Source organism: Dermacentor albipictus, chromosome 6, assembly GCF_038994185.2.
Source record: "Dermacentor albipictus isolate Rhodes 1998 colony chromosome 6, USDA_Dalb.pri_finalv2, whole genome shotgun sequence".
Taxonomy (NCBI): domain Eukaryota; kingdom Metazoa; phylum Arthropoda; class Arachnida; order Ixodida; family Ixodidae; genus Dermacentor; species Dermacentor albipictus.
The window spans coordinates 105,587,812-105,599,406 of NC_091826.1; the positions used below are offsets into that span (position 1 = coordinate 105,587,812).

The window sequence follows — 11,595 nt, forward strand, 5'->3', positions numbered from 1 at the left end:
GATGTAGGTAGGTGCACGTGCGTTAACGAACCCCAAGTGGTAGAAATTTCCGGAGTCCATCACTACAGCGTGCCTCATAATCAGATCGTGTTTTATGGCATATAAAGCCTCATAATTATTTTCATTTATTTTAAAACATTGGGAAATCTTGTCCGCGATAAGTAATATATGCTTGTGAAGGTCCGGGATGCCTGTGGAAGTAGTTTTCTAGAAAGGCCGTCTGTAACCTTCACACTTCGAACCTTGAGTTCAAATCCCACAAGTCTTGGGCCCCATTCTCTGCAAATATCGAATTGCTACCAAGTTTAGTTTCTCGAAGCTGCAAAAGAACTTTGCAGATCTTTCTTTAGAACGTTTATAAACACGCAGAAAACTGCGGTGCATCAATTTTTATTGAGTCGTAATTGACCGACACTTTCGATTAGTCCTTGCAAATCGCCCCTAGCATGCCTCGCGTACCCTCTAAATATAAACTTCTTTAGTGATTAGTTGTTTCAAGACACCGTGAAAATTGCCAAATAACGTGACCGTGTGCGCCTCGTCACGCTGGCAGCCTGGCTTTAAAACGCAAAGCAGGCGTTTGTGACCTCGCAAAATCATAGACCAATTTCCAGAAAAGCTGCGCCTTTCGAGCAGTGGCATTGGAAATTTCTAATGACTTTGCTTAAACGAAACACTGTGAAACCTTGCCGTCAAATGACTCATGACACTTTCCGCAAAATTCCACTCGTTATCACGTTTTGCTTTCCCAGGACTTAGGAAAGCAATGTGTATTTACTTATCATGTCTTAAGGCACGAACCTAAATGAATGAGGCAAAATTAAGGACCGCAAATGTCGTTGGTTCACTTCTTAACACGTAATAATAAGCTGTTCCTAAACTACATAGGTGGCAAAGTGTGGCTGTTTCATTTTACTGTAGTTTTTTTAAGCGCAACAACACACATCATAGTTTTCTGTAATGCGTATAATATTTTCTTGAAAAACTGTACATTTTGCGTATATGTATTCTTGAGTATTTATAGCTCGGTTGATGCAGTGCATGTTGTTGGTTGACTGCATTTTATCTCATCATGTTGTTGCACGTGCGTATTATATTTTTCTCTTGTTCCCGGATATCTTTCTAGTTCAATTTGTTTGTATCTTTACGTGCACTTGCGCAAGCGTGCTGCATTTATATACGTTTATTAGTGTTCTTTTCCCCACTGGAGCAGTGTGCTTTGTTAGATAGAGACACAGTGGCGCCAACAATACCTCTAATAGCACTCACACGCTAACCGACGGCGCCACTAAGCGCCTATATTTGAGAGTGTATACATTTTTTGGAATAAACAGCGCCGAGCCCATCCTTGCCGCTGTTCAAGCCAAACGCCGCTTTCTTCCTCGGACTACAACAGTGAACTGCATGCATTGTATTCCGGAGTAGTCATCCTTTGTCAAGCCATTTGTGGCTTTTTGTCTATGTCTACACGACATTTTAGTGCCGATATATATGACAGAGTTACTAGTATATCTTAATTTTTAGGCGTGCAAAGTTGGTACTTCCGTGTAACACAGGTACAGCAACATACTTCTCAGTGGCAAGACAGTCGCTGTGGGTCTGTGTGTAGGCACCATGAGCTGAGCTAAAAGAGAGAAAAGGCTCCAGGCCTGTTTCACTTAAACGACGTAGACGTAGAACACAGTGTCGCACTTATAACTGTTCTCGTGGTAGAACGCGCTTCACGAATAGGTTCAAATAAATAAGCGAAAACGTTCGCAAACTCACCCGGTGCTTCTGCCGGAGACGAATATTCACTACCTGAAAAAGGCCAGAAAATTGGGAAAATAAAGGCAAATTAGATCAATGTGAGCAAGAATTTCTATTCCACCTTTGTGCCCCTGCATATTCTGATGCCTTTTTTCATGTTTATGCTCTATTCTTATCAAACATAAACCAAACTGTGCATCCTTACAAGAGCCGTAAGATTGGTATTTAGAACATGTGGGATGATTGGACATCATACGATAATAATTCAGAGTATAACTAACAGCTAGCTGCACTTTTAAGGATCGGTATTTGCATTCATTAAAGGGTGAAAAAACGCATCTCGGGAGGACTTGTAGCAGCATTCGCTTGTTTCCACACCGTATTGCGCAGTCCACCCCGTTAAGTGACGAGCTTCGACACTGTATGTGAACATCAGCTATAGCGAGAATTGCCATGGGAGCTCCCAGAGCTACGATGAAACCTGAAAAAAAAAAGCTTTCCTGAGACGTACTCAGCCGAAGAAAACTATCAGTTCATTTCGCGATCATTGTCCGACGAAATTCTACACATTGCCAAAGTTTTTTGCAGCAAGAAGTCACGAGGCCCCTAGGTCAGCGCAACCAGTTGGCATAGGTGCAAGCAATGGGTTCAAGGCGTGGCCTATACGACATTGCACCGGGGTCAATCCCGGCCATGGCGGCCCGTATTCCTATGCCGGCAGAATACAAAAAAAACGCTCGTGTACCGTGCATTGGGTGCACGTTACACAACCCCAAGGGGTCGGAATTGATCCGCAGCCCCGGCCTACGGCGTGCTTCGTAATCTGACTGTGGTTTCAGCACGTAAAACCTCAGAGTTAGAAGAAAAAAAGAGTGCCAAGAACAGAAGATAGATACATTGTGAGTGAATGAGAAATAGTTGCATAGAAGCTGAATATTCAAACCCTGCTTCATGCAAGCCCGTCAGTTAGGCGTAAGCAGTCACGTCACTCATGGGCAACTACTTCGAAGCGTAGGTGGTGGTCGTAAACTTTATTGAATAGGGAAAGGGGAAAGGGGGAGGTGGCTGAGGGATCAGGCTCAAGTAAGGCCCTGGGCCTGCTTGGCCTTCTCCGCCCAGTCCACCAGGTCAAGCTGTCGGTCGACGTCCCCGGAACTGAGCCAGGCGGTCCAGTCAGTTTCGCTGCTGACGGGGGAATGAGAAAATGGGAGCGAGGTGCATTCCCACATTATGTGTGTGAGTGACCCTGTTTGTGAACACAGCCTACATAGGTCGCTTTCCTTGCCCCCTATGATTTTGTTATAGTACTTTGGGTGTGCGCATGTGTTTGTCTGGAGTCGCCTAAACGAGACCGATTGCCTTTTATCGAGTTGCTTGGCCCCTGGTGGGAGCGCGCGACGCCTCAAGCGATGCCTATGGGCTATTTCGTGATAAGTCTCGCAGGGCTTCTCGTGTCTCTGCTCCTCGTTCACGCCGTCCACATCCGCGGACGAGGCTCGGCGCGCGAAATATCGAGCCAAACTGTGAGCCGACGCGTTGCCGGGCATAGCCGCGTGAGCGGGGGTAAACACAAGGGTTTTTTAGGCCACTTAGGGGGCGCCGCGTGATGACATGGCACGCCTGTTTGAAAATTCTACCGCGGACGAAATTCCAAATTCCGCGGACAAAGGCCCAGGGCTGCTTTTGTGGTTCTTCTGATCACTGTGTTTAATTTAGCTATGTCCGTGGCTACGAGTTTTACATATGGTGTCGAGTACATGGTTCTGCTGGTAATGTATGCCTGCACAAGTCGAAGCAGCTCGCCCTCGCCAATGCCGTGGTGCCGATTAGTTACCCGACGAATCAGCTGTATTGTGTAATTGGTCGCCCTCAGGAATTTTTTTAACATGAGCCCGGAGCGCAACGTGTTTGAAAGTCTAGCCCCAATATCTTGATACTGGGGCGCTCCGGGATGGTAAGTCCTCCTACCTTAAGTTCAAGCAAGCGTCTCCCCCGTGGTAATCCACCGGGACAGCTACTTCTGCCGGGCTTGATCAGGAGGTATTCGGATTTTTCCGGTGAGCACGCCAGGCCCCTCGACTCCGCATAAGCTTGTACGACGTCGATGCCGCTTTGCGTGATCTCCTGAAGAGTTTGTAGATCATCCGCTGCCGCCCATAACGTCCCGTCGTCTACGTTGAGGCTGTGGTGAAGCCCGGAGAACGAGCATAGCAGGTCCGGGAGCCCACGCATCGCCGCGTTAAAGAGAAAAGGGGCGATGAGCCCTGCGGCGTGCCTCGGCTCCCCAGCTCTATAATGTCATTTTCATGTTCGCCGACTTTGATCGGGCACTTCTGGTCGGTGAGAAAGTTTCGGACGTATTGGTATGCTCGGCTTCCAGCCCCCAGTTGGGTCAGGCCCTCGAGCATCGCTGCATGGGCGACATTGTCGATGGCCTACTTTTGCGCTCTCTTGCAGTATAATTGAGTTTACAGGGTGAAACTGACCGAACACCTTTACACTGTAAAAATCAGGAACGTAAATTTTTTTTTACGTATGGAAACAACTTTAACCTCATGGAATGGCGGGCTTCAAAGTGCAATCACCTACCTGTATCGGTTGAAAGCTTTATTGTGTCATTTACATAATTACTTGTTTAGTGTATGCCTGTGTTTCAAGAGCAATCGGGATTAAGTCATTTAATCATATAATCTTCCCTATCCTTACCAAAATTCAATCGTATTTTTGAAAAACATCGCGTACAGTCAAACGCCTTTACAATGAAACCTTGGGTTAAAATATGTTCCAATATACAGGCCAGATTGTTGTAAAGATCGATCACCCTACCGTTTGCAAATCCGTCGCAATAGAGCAGGCTAAGCATGTTTACCAAGCTTAATCTTCTTTCTTAAACGAATTGAAGTGCTACTTTGTTAAAGACCCGCCGTGGTTGCTCAGTGGCTATGGTGTTGGGCTGCTGAGCACGAGGTCGCGGGATCGAATCCCGGCCACGGCGGCCGCATTTCGATGGGGGGCGAAATGCGAAAACACTCGTGTACTTAGATTTAGGTGCACATTAAAGAATCCCAGGTGGTCGAAATTTCCGGAGTCCTCCACTACGGCGTGCCTCATAATCAGAAAGTGGTTTTGGCACGTAAAACCCCATAATAAAGAATACTTTGTGAAAGAAGTAACTAATTTTCTTCTGGACACTTCGTGCGACGGCTGAAGCCGACTGGGCATCGCCTGCTGCGACACTCGGGACTGACGCACGGGTCAGATGATAACTGCTGTCTTTGTCAAAACGTTTGGTTCCTCTATCTGATACGTCTCTGCCAGAGCTACATTAGAGTAAGGACCTCCCTCGCGGTCGTTTAAACCATCGAACGGCACTCCCTACATGAGCACCGCAGCTCAGGGCCGAGCATATAAGGGAACGTGGCAGGGCTGCTACGTACGTTCCTTATAAAGCAACAAACCAGTCGTCGAAGACACATATATTCCTTCGTTGTAGAGGCTGATTTGTTGCTATAGCCTTCGCTGTAAATGCGTTCACGACACACAGGAACGACGAGATTTGGGCCTGGACATGACGAATTATTCTTTGTGCAGGTCATATTGTTGCAGTGACGTTCGTTGCAGAGGCGTTAGACTCTATAATCATGACGCTCTGCTGTTTCATATTCCGCTCCGTTGACGCTCATTGGCCCAAAGTTTCATTTCAGAAAATATTATGTTCCCTAATATATCACAATATGATAGCAAAATCGGCACTATGATAAAAACGACCAATTAAGACCTTACCTTCGTCGAACGAGCTGGCTTCGTTTTCTATAAAGAACGAGAGTTAAACGAGGTAAGACAGCGGTATACACACTAATAAACCAAGGAAAGCATACAAATTAGTCACGTAATTGTCCGATTTGATGCAGCGTCTGAAGGCGCAACTATCACTGATACATCTACAACGAGACTAAAAATCTAGAAAGCCAGTATTGCTCAGCCCGCCCGTCCTTGTCGTTATGCAGACGATGCCGTCAGGCATGGAGGATGGAACTGAACTATGCGTGAAGATATGCCCTTTGTTTTAAATGCGGAGATATTTATATGCTTACCCAACGGGAAAACCGTCGACCACGTAAGACGAAAATGTGGGCCGGTCCCGGAGATAGTGAAATACCGGTCTGACCCACGACGGAGGTGAAGCAGACTTCAAGCACTCATCAAAGTGAAGTGAAATGTGCATGCAATCTTTGGAATCACGCATACAATATAGATAGAGACCGCACCAGCGAGCCACTTTAGCTTCGTGCTGCCGATGGCTTCCATGCGAAGGAAGTGGCCAGAACACAGCGCTCATATTGGCGGCGAGGAGTTACGGAGTCGCCCTCTATCGGAAGCGCCTCGCTGGCGTAGTATGAGGGATCACGTGGCGCGCTCCTCATAGGTTTTGCTGTCAGCGCTCACTGAAAACACCACGCGCGAGCTTTCCCGGACATTTCTGTAAGTACTTTCGGAACGAGAGAAGTTTCTTACTGTCTAAATAATAATTTTGGGCAAACTGAAAGCACACAATCGTTTACAGACGCTATCTCTTTACCGAATACGTACAGTGAACGCCACTGCGCGCGGTCACCGCGATGGAGTCTGCCGAACCGGCTTCTTGCGTGAAAGGTAGGTAAACGCTGAGAGCAAACTATGTGAAATATGTTCTTATAGTGTTTGTATAACTAAATGGAGCGTAATCGAATTAAGCCTCAATGCAGCGATCGCGCAGATTCGCAGCGACCGACGGCGCGTCTGCATGCTTGTCCGCGCACTGTTTCGCTTTCTCCGCGTGCGCGTTTTCGCACCGTGTCATGAGCTTTAGGCCGCAGAATATGAGCATTTGACAGTATACAAGCAACCATTGTTGCGTGGGCGCTATCAGAGCTGTTCAAAAATAATTTCATTGTAGAGACTTCGATACCTACGGGGACTGTGATGTGCCGTCGCGACGATTCAATCTTTTTTTCTTCAGAATTCTTTGACCTTTCGCTACTATTTCTCGAGTTGCGTCGCACTGTATGTTTATCGGCGTTCTCAGCGTGCAATTTCCCGCTGCTCCTTTTTTGTAATCCAGTGCATTAATTCATAACACAAACATGACCATATGCCATGCTTTCTTTGAATGTGCTTCTTACCGCTGCCTTTCCACTCCACTGAACTTGCCAGTATCTATAGTATCGACAAGTTCATAGATCAAACCGTCATGACATTAGTCGGGCAGCGGACTCGGGCGTGCGTCTCAGTGCGTGTTTTCAGAACATCGCAGACCGGACGCCGTAGCAGAAATTTTCCTCGCGTCTGTGCTTGCTGCATACCCGTGTTGTAGCCGATGACTGTTTGCCGGTTTTATGTTTCGCGAGCCAAGCTTCACACAGCTTCTTGTCCTGCGGCTACGTGTGAATAAGGCTGACACCGGCCTCCGTTACGTGCGTCCGGCCCTGCGGCACCGAGCAGTAGCCTATCATATCGCGCGCCTTCAAAAGCAGCCACTACATATTGTAGTGCTTTCAAGCGTTGTAAAGGAGACACTCGAAGCGGGAAAATTTCGCCACTAAATGAAAACCGCAGCGTACGAGTGAATTTAAACTCGTTTTCAGCTCGCTTCGGCGCGCCCGAAGCAGCTGACGCGGCCGCTATGCCCACGTGATCCCTCCTAGCACGTCACGCCGACGGTGGCGCCAGCTTTTCCAGTGGTGGAGCTCGAGGCCAATATCTCTCAGTACACGTCACACCCTGCCGCTTATCGCAGATTGCTTTCAAAATATGGGCCCACGCGTCTTTCTTCAAGGCGAAGCGACGAGAGTACAGCGCGCGAAGCTATCAGTAGTCGGACCTCTCTATCTGCATCGCAGATCGCGTTCAAGATATGGCCCGCGCGGCGTGTAATGGTTCGATGCGGATGGATAAGGGGCTAAAGAGCGATACCGGCTTTTAATGATCGGAACTTCATCGGTGCACGTGGCGCCGCCACCTGCAGTGTAGTTTGCTTGCTTCGTCTGTTCAGATTGCGCTGTCGCCTGCAGCATTTCGCGTTGCCGCAGCACTCTCGTTTATACCGGTCGCAAAAAGTTTCATAACATTGTTAATGACACCGGGCTGCGTGGACATGAGAAGGTGGTACAATGCTTGCGCATATTTAGAGAACTCCCAGAGGAGTTTCTGCGTGAATGTATTTCCCTAGCAGCATCGGTCAACACATGACCTCAGAGAGTCGGCATATATTGACCGGGAATGTTTGGTTCCCGGTACTTTTATGCGAAGCATATTAACGTAGGTTTCGGGCCTTCGCGCGACGCCCGGCGGTGGCCACCATTGACCCTGAAGTGGGGTCACGTGACATGACGTCACACAGGCTGCATATGGGGCCTCATATCGCGCCGTCGGTCGCCTCCCGGCGGTGGCCACCATTGACCCTGAAGTGAGATCGCATGATGTGACGTCACGTGATGACGTCACACCGGCTGCAGATGGGGCCTCATATCGCGCCGTCGGACGTCGCCCGGCGGAGGCCTCCACGCTTCGGTTCGCGCCGTCGCGCGCGACACGGCGGCGGCGCCACCATCGCTGCATCACGTGATATGTGACGTCACGCCAGGGATGAAGCGGCGCGCACCCGCCGTCGCGTCAGTCTCTGTGCCCGCAACCGCGCTAGCGTCCTTGCACCGGGCGTGTATGCGGTCAAGATGCCTCCAAACGCTAAGGATACGCTAAGGTTAAGCCCAGTGGATGCTTCGCATCCACTGGGCTCAACCTTGATAAGCCTCCAATTTTTTAGCCTATGCCCGCTTGTTCAGCAGCCCTGCAGTAACCCTGTCACCCTTAACGCAGAGCGGAAGCACTAAATCCTACCGCGTGGTCTGACGTGACGATCACGTGTTGGCCCGATACGTTTGATTTCAATAGTGTCACGCAGTCCCCTCTCGTAATTTTTTCCTGCCTCCCTAATGGGAATGTAGGCCAGCACGTGGATCTGCCTAAACTGTGTCCTTGTGGCTTCAAACAGATTTGTGACTTCGCAAATTACTTCGAAAGAAGGACAACAAGGGCGCGTAAGAGCAAAGCAAGCAAACGCACAATAACGTCTGAAGCCACAAGCACGAAGATTGGTCAAGTCCATCTACTAAACTTCAATCTCTGTAACAAGTACCATTTGTTAGGATTGAAATGGTTCAAGAGAAGGTGGCTAGGCTAATTCTATCTAAACAGAGATCTATTGACTCTGATGAACTTGCACTCAACGAAAACATACTCTTCAAAGGTGATCGGTTGGTTATCCCGAAGCCATGAACAAAGAGGCCGCTGAAGCAGATACATCAGACATTTATGTGTGACCGGCTGCCAAGGAAGAGCCAGAGAGACAGTGCTTTGGCCTTGCCTGACCTTGCGCATCTAGAAACACGTGGAAATGTGCGCGCGTTGCCAGCTAGCAGAAAACAGGTCACCAAAACAATCGCTCCTCATGAAAGTAGTCCCAAATATTCCTAGGGAAAGAGTCCACGTGGTCTCTTCCACTTCAACGAGGTCCGGCACATTGCCATTGCCGACATCTACTCGGGCTTCATCGAGTTCAGAAAACTCGTATAGCTTAAGAGGCAGACCACGCGATGAATAATGATTCGCGACCAATTGAGTCCCCAAATGTGTCAAGACAGACAAAGTACCATGGGATGCAGCACAATAATTTAAGAAGTTCAGCAAAGACTCGGGATTCAACCATGTAGCGTAGAGTCCAAGGCATGCCAAGCCTGACGGCATCGCAGAGGGAGCGGTCCGAACATCAAAGAGCCTAGTCAGAAAGTGTTCACTAGACGGAACCAGCACACAAGTAGGCCTGCTCAATCTGCGAAATCTGCCTGGAGGTGAACGGGGCTCCCCAGAACAAGGTTTGTCCGGTAGAAGAACAAGGACTCTCACATCCCAGTCCACAGAAGGCTACTACCACCAGAAACGACCTATGATGTGTCAGAAGCTCTGCTACGCGACCTCAACCGCCAGAAAATCCATGCTTACCAGCATACAGACAGAGCTCCTCCGATGGCTAAGTGTTGGAATAAAACAGAAGACGGGTCCTTGGCACAGTTATACGAAGAACAGAAGAACCACATCCTCTCACTGTGCAAACACAAGCAAGACGATACCACCGAAAAACATCGCGCACACTTCCAATAGAAGTTCGAGCTGCACTGACCGATTCAACCTTCACCAGCCTAACAACAACAAACAAACAACACCACCTGCACTTAAAGGGCAAGTCCGGCGATTTTTTTATGTTCACTAATTTCAATAAAATTTTGATATGCGTTCTCTTTTGCGCTCTGATTATGTGCGCCAAACCATATGGCTGCAAGTCATTTTGTTTTCCTGAGAATGTATTTTAAATGTTGGTTGCGTTCCCGACTCATGACTTTCTACTCGCCACCCTGTGTTTGTGACGTCAGAGACTACACCGCCATTGTCGCTGAAATTACCGCTGTCGAGCTCGGAAAATCTGTAAAAGCTCCCTGTGTCGTCAGGAGACATCGCTTCGATCCTTTGGCGTTAGCGCGGCATGTACTGTTTGTTTAGCACGCGTTCTGCGTGCTTATATTATGGTAGTGTAGGACCTGACGTCATCGACTCATCGCGACGTCACACAAAGCAGCTACCCGTTTCGGTTTTGGTATCTCGCTTATTGGTTATTTAAAATTATTGGTGAATTTCTAAGCAAACTGAAGCACCCTACCGGTGACAGGACTGTCAATTCTATCTGAATATAGAAATACCTAATTATGGTTAAAGAAAACGCCGGAGTTGCCCTTTAGGCACACCGAGCCTGGATGTGGGAAAAAGTTCCATACCCGCAAAGTCTGGCAGTGTGATCAACCCGATTTACAGGCATGATTTATGAGAAAGGGGATGTCACGAAGACAAGCAAAGCCGAGCCCATCCACATCGGCTATTAAAAGACACGGGAGAGCGTGTTTATGAGACAGGAAGTTGTACTCCTATAAATGGTACGAATAACCAGTTTTATTCGTCAAACGACAGAAATGTTTTGTAGTCCGAACAACGCCGGCATTACGGTCACGCGAAGGTGTCGCACATCGACTCACACTGCTGCTAAGGCGAAAGTGACAAAACTGGACATCAAGACTTTCGATCACACCATCATATGCTCCACACGCTGCAACAAAGCTCCTTTCATCGGGACAGCAAACACGTCCTTAAAATATGGCGCCATTATTTTTTTTCACGTTGGGGCAGACAATTTTACAGTGCTTTTTTCGGGAGGCCTTCTTCGCGAAGTCATATCTGAGAGCACACAGGCCTACTGCTATCTGGGAAGGTTGCGAGAGTGTGCGAAGCAAAGCCGTCTCGAACGTTACCATGCGCATGGGGCAAGTGAAAACCGTTACTAAAACCACTCACCGGCCATCGTTGTTGTAGTTTCCTATACCGTATCAGTCACCAGTGAACGGACGAGCGAGTCTTTCTTCTTCTTCTTCTTCTTCTTAACCTTGCATAAATAAGGCAGATACCCAGAAGCGGATAGGGTGCTGCCGTCGTTTGCTGTGCGTGAAACTTTCCACAATGAAGTAAAACCAACTCCACCGCGCGGTTGCGCCGAGAGACGCCAAGGAGCTACTTCGCGGTTTGTTCGCTGACGACGGAAATGCCTTCGCTGTAAAAAATAAAGCAAAGAATGAAGGCCTCGCAACCTGAGTTCGAACTGTGTACATACATATTCCTAGTCGGAAGTGTTACCTCTCGACCATTCCGCTTTTTTTTTACACGGTACTTAGTAAGGAAACGTGTAAGCCAATAAAACATTCGCCAATT

At 48.2% G+C, this 11,595-nt stretch overlaps 1 long non-coding RNA gene across 1 annotated transcript; it reads right to left on the reverse strand.

Moving 5' to 3' along the window:
- Positions 1 to 1,761: 1,761 nt before the first annotated feature.
- On the reverse strand, positions 1,762 to 11,275 carry LOC135904970 (uncharacterized). Its single transcript, XR_010565272.1, has 3 exons — positions 11,185 to 11,275; positions 5,533 to 5,559; positions 1,762 to 1,800 (listed from the first exon to the last, which is right to left on the reverse strand). It is a non-coding gene; the product is annotated as an uncharacterized lncRNA (long non-coding RNA).
- Positions 11,276 to 11,595: the final 320 nt, after the last annotated feature.